The sequence below is a fragment of the Rhincodon typus genome, chromosome 13, assembly GCF_021869965.1.
Source record: "Rhincodon typus isolate 14 chromosome 13, sRhiTyp1.1, whole genome shotgun sequence".
Taxonomy (NCBI): domain Eukaryota; kingdom Metazoa; phylum Chordata; class Chondrichthyes; order Orectolobiformes; family Rhincodontidae; genus Rhincodon; species Rhincodon typus.
Window position 1 is genome coordinate 2,946,668 of NC_063344.1, and position 9,065 is coordinate 2,955,732.

Below are 9,065 nucleotides of genomic sequence, written 5' to 3' on the forward strand. Positions count from 1 at the left end.
ACACCCCGACATAAGTGATGAGGATGAGACAAAAAGTCTGCAGAGGAATGTAGGCAGGTTAAGCAAGTGGGCAAAAATTTGGCAGACAGAATTTAATGTGGGAAAATTTGAAGTTATACATTTTGGCAGGAAGAATAGAGGTGCTGAATATTATTTGAAAGGAAAAATATTGCAGAAAGATACAGAATAAAGGGGTTTGGGAGTCTTCCACCATGAACCACAAAAAGCTAGCATCAAAGTTCAGGGACTAGTAGGGAAGGCAAATGGAATGTTGGCCTTTATTTCAAAGGAAATGGAATAAAGAAGTAATGACATGTAACTGTTCTGGTTTGTTAAACAGTTGTGTTTCTATTTTGTAATTTTGCTGCTGTCTGTAGAAGAGCTGCCAGTTTTGTTCCAGGTTACCTGCCATTTTAATTGAGACTGGGAGAGGAAAATCTGCAGCCATTTTCTGTTCCCCAGTATTTCCAGTGCAGACTGTTTCTTTGTGTTTTCTTAAGGTTATTTCGATTGCTTCTACAGCTTTCACTGAACATTCCCATATTACTCTGACAGAAGCAGTGATTTTTTTTAACAGTTCTTCCACACTCAATCTCAGAAATCACATGACACCAGGTTATAGTCCAACAGGTTTATTTGAAATCACAAGCTTTCAGAGCACAGCCCCTTCATCAGGTGAAGTGGACTTCAGGTACATTTCCCCCCACTTCACCTGATGAAGGGTCTTCACTCCGAAAGCTTGTGATTTCAAATAAACCTGTTGGACTTCAACCTGGTGTCATGTGATTTCTGACTTTGTCCATCCCAGTCCAACACCAGCACCTCCACATCATAGCACTCAATCTCAGCTTCACTTCTGATACAATGGTCTGTGTTCAGAAGGCAACAGTCTGGCTGGAATAGAGTGGTTAAGATGGCTGAAATGCATGTCCCTCGTGGTAGAGGTCACAAAGCAGCAGCAGACCAGGAAGGACATTTGTACACAAGTGCATTTCAATTTGAACAGTAAGCATAATCAGTGACAGGTGTGATGCAGTGCAGCAAGAGGAGATGGGCTTTCTAGGGTGCAGAAGGTACGAAAGGCATGGTTTGTAGCAAGTACTAACCAGACAATTGTCAGCTACTTGGGCACAGCAAGAGGCAGCAAAGTGGGAGTTTGGATTGTGGAACATCACCTGGTCTCTGCAAAGCTGCAGAGACAGTCAACCATCTGTCCTGTACTAGCATTGGCTGTGAGCATTGCAGTATTCCATTGGGCCTTCCCAGGACACCACTCCATTGTGGAGGTACCTATATTCACATGAGAACATCTGGAATACAGCAGGAAAAGGTGGTATGGCCATTTGAACCTGCTTCATCATTCATTAAGATATGGCTAATCTTCCTCAAATATTCTGCTGACATCTACTGGCACAATGAGGCAACAGTTCAGTCACTGCAATGAGGGAAGTCATATTCCTGATATCAGAATGAGAACAGTCATTCAACTTTATTGTTTTGTCACGCATATATTTAAAATAATAGACTTACAGTTTTTAAATTCGCTCTTAGGATGTGGGCATCACTGGCTGGGCAAGCATTTATTGAACATCCCTAGTTGACCTTGAGAAGGTGGTGGTGAGCTGCCTTCTTGAACCACTGCAGTCCATGTGCTGTAGGTTGACCCACAATATTATGAGGGAAGGAATTCCAAGATGTTGATCCAGCCACAGTGAAGGAACAGCGATACATTTCCAAGTCAGGATAGTGAGTGGCTTGGAGAGGAGCTTGCAGGGGATGGTGTTCCCATGTACCTGCTGCCCTTGTCCTTCTAGATGGAAATGGTCATGGGTTTGGAAGGTGCTGTTTGAGGATCTTTGTTGAATTTCTGCAGTGCATCTTTAGATAGTATACACTGCTGCTACTGGGTGATGATGGAGGGAGTGGATGCTTGTGGAATCTGTATTCACAGTTTAGTTTCTATTGTGTAGGATTTGATGACCTGATTCCCTTGGTTAACTGATCAAACCTTGTCTGCTTCCTGATGAGTTAAGAAGCACCCAGTGTCTATTAACTAGTGACCGATGAAAGGCAGTTGAAGAATTGCAATTTAGAAATTTACAGCATTGATCCTAGTTCTTGATTTCAAAGACTCATGACAACAGTGTGCTCCATATTTAAAGAGAAATAAATTCAGAAAATGATGATGATTCCAAATTGTATGGTGATTGATTCTGGAAATGAAAGTTAGGAAATTAATTCATTCTACTTAGAAAAAAAAATTAAGGGATATGTTTCAAATTTAAAAGTCTTGAAGTGATCAGATAAGGTGGTGTAGAGAGGTTATAATATCGAAAACGATGATTTTGGAACCAGGAAGTATGAACAATGATGAGAAATGGAAACTGCAAAGTTATGGTTTAATTTCTATCATTTTATGGAGAAGAGTGCCACCTGCTGCCACAGAAACTCCATTCTGACATCCACAACAACATCGGATTAATTCTTGACTTATCAAAGAAGGCACGTGGATTTCAATTTGCAAGATATTTCTTTTGAAAGGTTTATGAGGACCTGGATAATGAGGTTGAATGGATTTTATTTTACATACAATCAGGATGCCTACAACCGGAATGCCTGGTTTAGGAGGGTAATAAAAATAACCAATATTCTCCCTCCTGACTGATATCCTGGATGTGCCTCATGAGTGTTGGATGGGGATAAGCATAGGGACTTTTTGTAACAATGTTCCCACTGAAGGACCATGTAAGAATAATGACAAATTGCAGAAGGTACTGGAGGATAAACAATATCCATGGAAGCCTACTGAAAAAACAGCTAGTGTTTTCTAGATGGGAAGGGAGAGAATTATAAGACAAATCTCACTGGATAATCTTCTATGTTTACAGAAAAAGAAGTAACAGGATGGAATGATGGATGAGTGACCTACGGGAGTATTGGATCTAGTTTTAAAGAGAGCTGGAACTACAGTTTCCTTTCAACAAAGAACAAAAGCTCAGAATCTTGAAAACAGACTTTGTTCTCATTAGTGTGATGGTGCATGCCCTTCATAATGTTTTCATAACATTTCTGTACTCTTGTGAAAGATATTTGCTTGGGGGAATGAACCACATTTCCTGATTTTAGCAAAAACCAAGGTCTGTTCGATATGTTCTAAATTTCTTTTGCAGCAATCGAATGTTACCTGAAGAAAAATAAGCCACATGCTTCCAAGCATGTTATCCTTTTACAAACATACAAACAAATGAATTAGAAGTTGGAGGCCATTCAGCCCTTTGAGCTTGGTCTGCAGTTCAGTAAGATCACGGCCGATCTTATTGTGGCCTCTCAACTCCGTTTTCTTGCCTGCTCCAATACCCTTTGCCGCTCTTGTTAGACAAGAATCCGTCTATCTTCACACTGTATTGAACCTGCTTCCATCATTCTCTGGGAAAGATAATTCAACAGACTCTGAGAGAACAGACCTTTACTCATCTCTATCTTAAATGGGAGACCTGTATTTTGCAAACTGTGTTCTCTAGCCCAAGTTGATACAGTGTGAATCGGGAGAACACAGCAGGCCAGGCAGCATCAGAGGAGCAGGAAAGTCGATGTTTCGGGTTTACACCCTTCATCAGGCATTAACCAGAAACATCAACTTTCCTGCTCCTCTAATGCTGCCTGGCCTGCTGTGTTCCTCCAGCTCCACACTGTGTTATCTCTGACTCCAGCATCTGCAGTTCTTGCTATCCCCTAGTCCAAGTCTTTCTCACTAGAGAAACATTTCAGCATCCACCCTGTCAAGCAGGATCATGTATGTCTCAATAAGATCAGTTCTCAATCCTCGAAACTCCAATGAATACAGACCCAAGATGGCAGAGCTTTCCTCATCCCAGGAATCAGTCGAATGAACCTTCTCTAACCTGATTCAAATGCAATTATGTCCCTTCATAAATAAAGAGATGCAGTCCTCTAGATGTGATCTCACCAATACTCTGTACAGCTGTAACAAAACATCCCCACTTTCATATTCCAATCTCCTTATAATAAATTATAAGTTATATTATATTATTATAAATTATATTATAAACCACCTTCTATTTGCCTTTCTAACCACTTGCTGTCTCTGCATATCAACAATTTGAGGTTCTCATACTTAGGACATCCGGATCCCTCTGTACCTCAGAGTTCTGCAATCTCTCCCTATTTTAGCTGTTTTTCCTGTTGCAGCATGGATCTTACAGCTCCTCTGACATTGCAGGCTTAGTTAAAGATTTGTTATAGTTTTATTACAATTATTATATTTTAAGTATAAGATTTTTGTTCATTTTATTTCATTAACATTCAAAAATACCAAAAAAAACCAAAAAAATTGATTCAGAGATAGTAGGAACTGCAGATGCTGGAGAATCTGAGATAACAAGGTGTAGAGCTGGATGAACACAGCAGGCCAAGCAGCATCAGAGGAGCAGGAAAGCTGACATTTCGGGCCTCGACTCTTCTTCAGAAAGGCCCAAAACATCAGCCTTCCAGCTCCTCTGATGCTGCTTGGCCAGCTCTACACCATGTTATCCCAAAAAAATGGAATTTTTTTTTCAAAATGGACTTTTTTTTAAATGAGCTTTTCAGGGCCTTTGGCAAATGGCTGAGGTTTGTTTTTTATTCTAAATTTAGAAGCTTATAAAACATTATACATGTTAAAGGGATTTTTTTACATTGCAAAAGTGTTTTTTTGAAGAACTGAACAGTTTGTTTTAAAAATAAGGAGTTGTGTTTTCATTTTGGGGAGTCCTACACATGGTTGGCTCTGGAGGAATTCATTGAAGAGGAGGCATTTTTTTTATTCATTTAATCATCTAAGTCATTGATTTTATCTAAGATCTATATGTTTCATATATACAGTATTTAAGGGCTGCCCATATTTGAAAGACACAAAATGGCTGACAAGGGGTAAACAGAATTCAAAAGCCAACTCCAGCATCTAGACACAAAATGGTGGACAAGTGATTAAAACAGAATTAAACGCCTGCTCCAGCATTTAAGTGGCACACAATGGTACCATTGAACAGTGGTTACTCCAAGGTGAACAGGAGGCCCTGCACAAACAGCAATCAGAGACAGTTCACTAAGACATTTCTGAAGAAGGATCCAGACCCAAAACATCAGCTTTCCTGCTCCTTTGATGCTGCCTGGCCTGCTGTGTTCCTCTAGCTCTGCACCTTGTTATCCCAGTTCGATTAGAAGATGTTCAAGGGCAGACAGTTTGAAAATTTGTAACAAACATTGAAGAAGAAGATAAAACTTCTGAACAAAAGGGATTGTGGCACATAAAAATTTGAAGGATCAAATAAGTTCATTAAACCGTGACATGTGATTGATTCCAGCCTCATTAATGAAAGGATGTTGACCCATTAGGTGAACAGCGTCAGTGAGAACAAGGGGTGTAAATCTCATTCTTGGAGACAGCCAAATGGTATAGCTTAACTCATCATGCAGCTGTGAAAACAACAGCTAAAGTTATTTTGTAGTAATCAGTTGTTTCTTTGAAGTTATTCACAATATTAAGAAATAGATTCTGGTTAAAGATTCTTCAGGTAATCACAGAGATAGGTTTCAACATAATTATAGATACACATATATGACCAAAATGTAACAAAAGCATTAGGGGAAAACGTTCAAACATAAATGTGCAAGTTAATTAGTCTTGGGAAACTTTTTTCTTTATCATTAAAGGGATGTCTGTAAGAAACAAATTGCTTGCAACTCATTAGCTAAAGTGTGCTAACAGTAGAGGTAATTATAAAACCTTACATATAACAAACTTTATAATAGAAATTAGTAATATGAATCTTGTAGCAGTTAGCTAGAATCAGCTGTCTTTTATTTTTTACATATAATTAGGTCAGTGAGAAAATTTAAGGGAGGGTAACAGAATTTGATAGAGGTAGCAAAGGAATACAATGGGCAACAGAATTCAAACAGCCCTTAGAGATAAGCAAGTCTGGGACATATTCGAAGGAGTACAGCCAGTAAGTTGGAATGCAAATGAATAGGATGCATAGAAAGATCCCAAGGCCTGGCGATTACAATGCCTGTTAAACATCATGAGATCATGGCAACCTAGGACTGTCCATAGGAGCATCTATCATTGATTCGGTGTTTCACAGGATTGGATGTATAGAATAAGGGAAAGGGCACAGTGACCGCATTGTACGTGATTATTCTAACACAGACTGTATAAAAAAATTGTATTTCACTGTAAAAACCAGAGTGTCATTGATCTCTCTTCTGATCTGAGCCAAAGATTAAGGGAACAACTGCATTCTCACATTGAGGCCAGATTTGGGGAGAATCTTTGTCCCTCTCCCTGCATGAACCGGTGATTGCTAGTAGATTTAGAAAAGTTATTACACAGCAGGATCAGTCAGATAGATGGGTGACTGTCAGGAAAAGTAAGAAGATAGTTCAAAAGTCTCCAGTGGCTATTCCTCTATCAAATCGATATTCAGTTTTTAGAACTGTACAATGGGATTGTCTCTCCAAGGAAAATTGAAGGGGGGTCAGCTATTCGACATGAGGAATGATTCTTATGTTAGGCAGTGTTTGACAAAATTTAATAAAATTATTGTTATAGGCGACTCTCCTGTCAGGAGGATAGACAGGAGATTCTGTGGCAGTGAGCATAAATTTAGGATGATTTGTTGCTCTTATGGTGCTAGGATTAAGGACATCTCTAAATGCTTAAAGCATGTTGTTAAAGGTGAGATTGAGAAGCCAGAAATTACTGTACATATTGGTAGGAATGACATTTTTAGGGAAAAGATTAAAGCAGTACAGAGTGAATTTGAGAGGTTAGGTAGAAGATTAAAAAATAGAACCTTAGAAGTAGTAATCTCTGGTTTACTCCCAATGCCAAACGCAAACGAGGGAAGGAACAAAAGGATGAATAAGATAAATCAATGGCTAAAGAGCTGGTGTATTGTTCAGGGATTCAGGGTTTTGGACAATTGGAATGTTTTTTGGGACAGAAAAAACCTGTTCAGAAAGGATGGGTCTAACCTAAACTGGAAAGAGTCCAATATCTTAGCAGGGAGATTTGCTCATTCTATTAAGGGAGACTTTATACTGACAGAGAGGGGGAGTGGAGGAATTCTAAGTAGCAGTGTAAATAAAAAAATTGATGGGGAAGGTTCTGCATGTGAAGACAGCAGACCAATAAAAAAGAAATACAAGAGAGAGTCAGAATATGTAGTAACTCTGAAGAACTAAACTGCATTTATTTCAATGCAAGGAGTCTTACAGGTAAGGCTGATGGACTCAGGGCATGTTTAAGAACATGGGATTGGGACATCATTGCTATTACAGAAACTTGGCTGAGAGATGGACAAGACTGGCAGCTCAATGTTCTGGCTTTTAGATGCTATAGGAATGATAGAAAAGGAGGCAAGAAAGAAAGGGGTGCTGTTTTTGATTAAAGAATACATTACTGCTGTAACTAGAGAAGATATTTCTGAAAAATTGTTCAGTGAAAATATATGCGTAGAAATTAGAAATAAGAAAGGAAAGATCACTTTGATGGGATTGTACTGTAGGCTCGCCCCACTCCCCAAATAGTAAGAGGGAAATTGAGAAACAAATACGTAGGGAGATCTCCGATATATTTAAGTGTAATAATGTTGTAATAATGGAGGATTTTAATTTTCCAAACACTGACTGGGACTACCATAGTTTTGAAGGTTTGGATGGAGAAGAATTTGTCAAATGTGTTCAAGAAAATTTTCTTTATCAATATGTGGATACTCCTACTAGAGAAGGAGTAAAACTAGACCTTCTTTTGGGCAATAAGGCAGGGCATGTGACTGAACACTTTGGGTCCAGCAACCATAATTATATTAAGAACAAAGAACAATACAGCACAAGAACAGGCCCTTCGGCCCTCCTAGTCTGCACCAACACGTTCTGCCCTTCCATTTTAAAACATTAATTTCAAAATGGTTATGGAATAGGATAAAAAGTTAAAAGTTTTATTTAAAGTAAGGTAAATTTTAATGGTATGAGACAAGAAGTCTCATTGGAGTAGACAATTTGCAGCTAAAAGGATGACTGACCATTGGGAAGCATTCAAGAGTGTGATGACAAGAGTTCAGAGGCATTATGTTCCTGTTAGAGTGAAGGGTAAGGCTGATAAGATTAGGGAACCATGGATGAATAAAAATATTGAAGTTCTAGTCAAGAATAAAAGAGAATTTTTTTTTAGATTTGGACAATTTGGTTCAATTGAATCTCTTAATCAATATAAAGAGTGTAGAGGCATCCCTAAGAGAGAAATCAGGAAGACAATGAAGGGATATGAGATAGCATTGGCAGATAAGGTTAAGGATAATCCAAAGAGATTTCTACAGATACATTAAGAGCAAGAGAATAACTAGAAAGATCAAGGAGATTGTGTTAAACCCCAAGGAGAGATACTAAATGAATGTTTCACGTCAGTTTTTACTTGGAGAAAGAAATGGAATCTAGAGAATGCAGAGAAATAAATTTTGATGTTTTAAAAAAAGTTCACGTTACAGAAAAGGAAGTTTGGGAGGTCTTACAATATAAAGATGGATAAATCTCCGGGATCTTATCTAATGTTTCCCAGAACGTTGTGGGAAGTAAGGGAGGAAATTACGAGACCGCTTACAGAAATATTTGCATCATCTGTAACTACGGGTGAGGTGCCTGATGACTGGAGGGTGGCTAATGTTGCACCTTTGTTTAAGAGAGATCGTAAGGAGAAATCAGGGAACTGTAGACCTGTGAGTCTGACTTTGGCTATGGAAAAATTGTTGGAGGTGATTATAAAAGATAGAATTTATGGACATTTAGAGTGGCAAAAATTGGTTAGGGATAGTCAGCGTGGTTTTGTGCGAGGGAAAATCATGTCTCACAAACTTGATTGAGTTTTTTGAGGAAGTTTCCAAAACGATTGATGCAGTGCAGTAGACATTGTTTACTTAGATTTTAGTAAAGCTTTCAACAAGGTTCCACACGGTGGACTAATTGGTCAAGTTAGGTCACGTGGGATTCAGGGTGAGCTTGCCAAT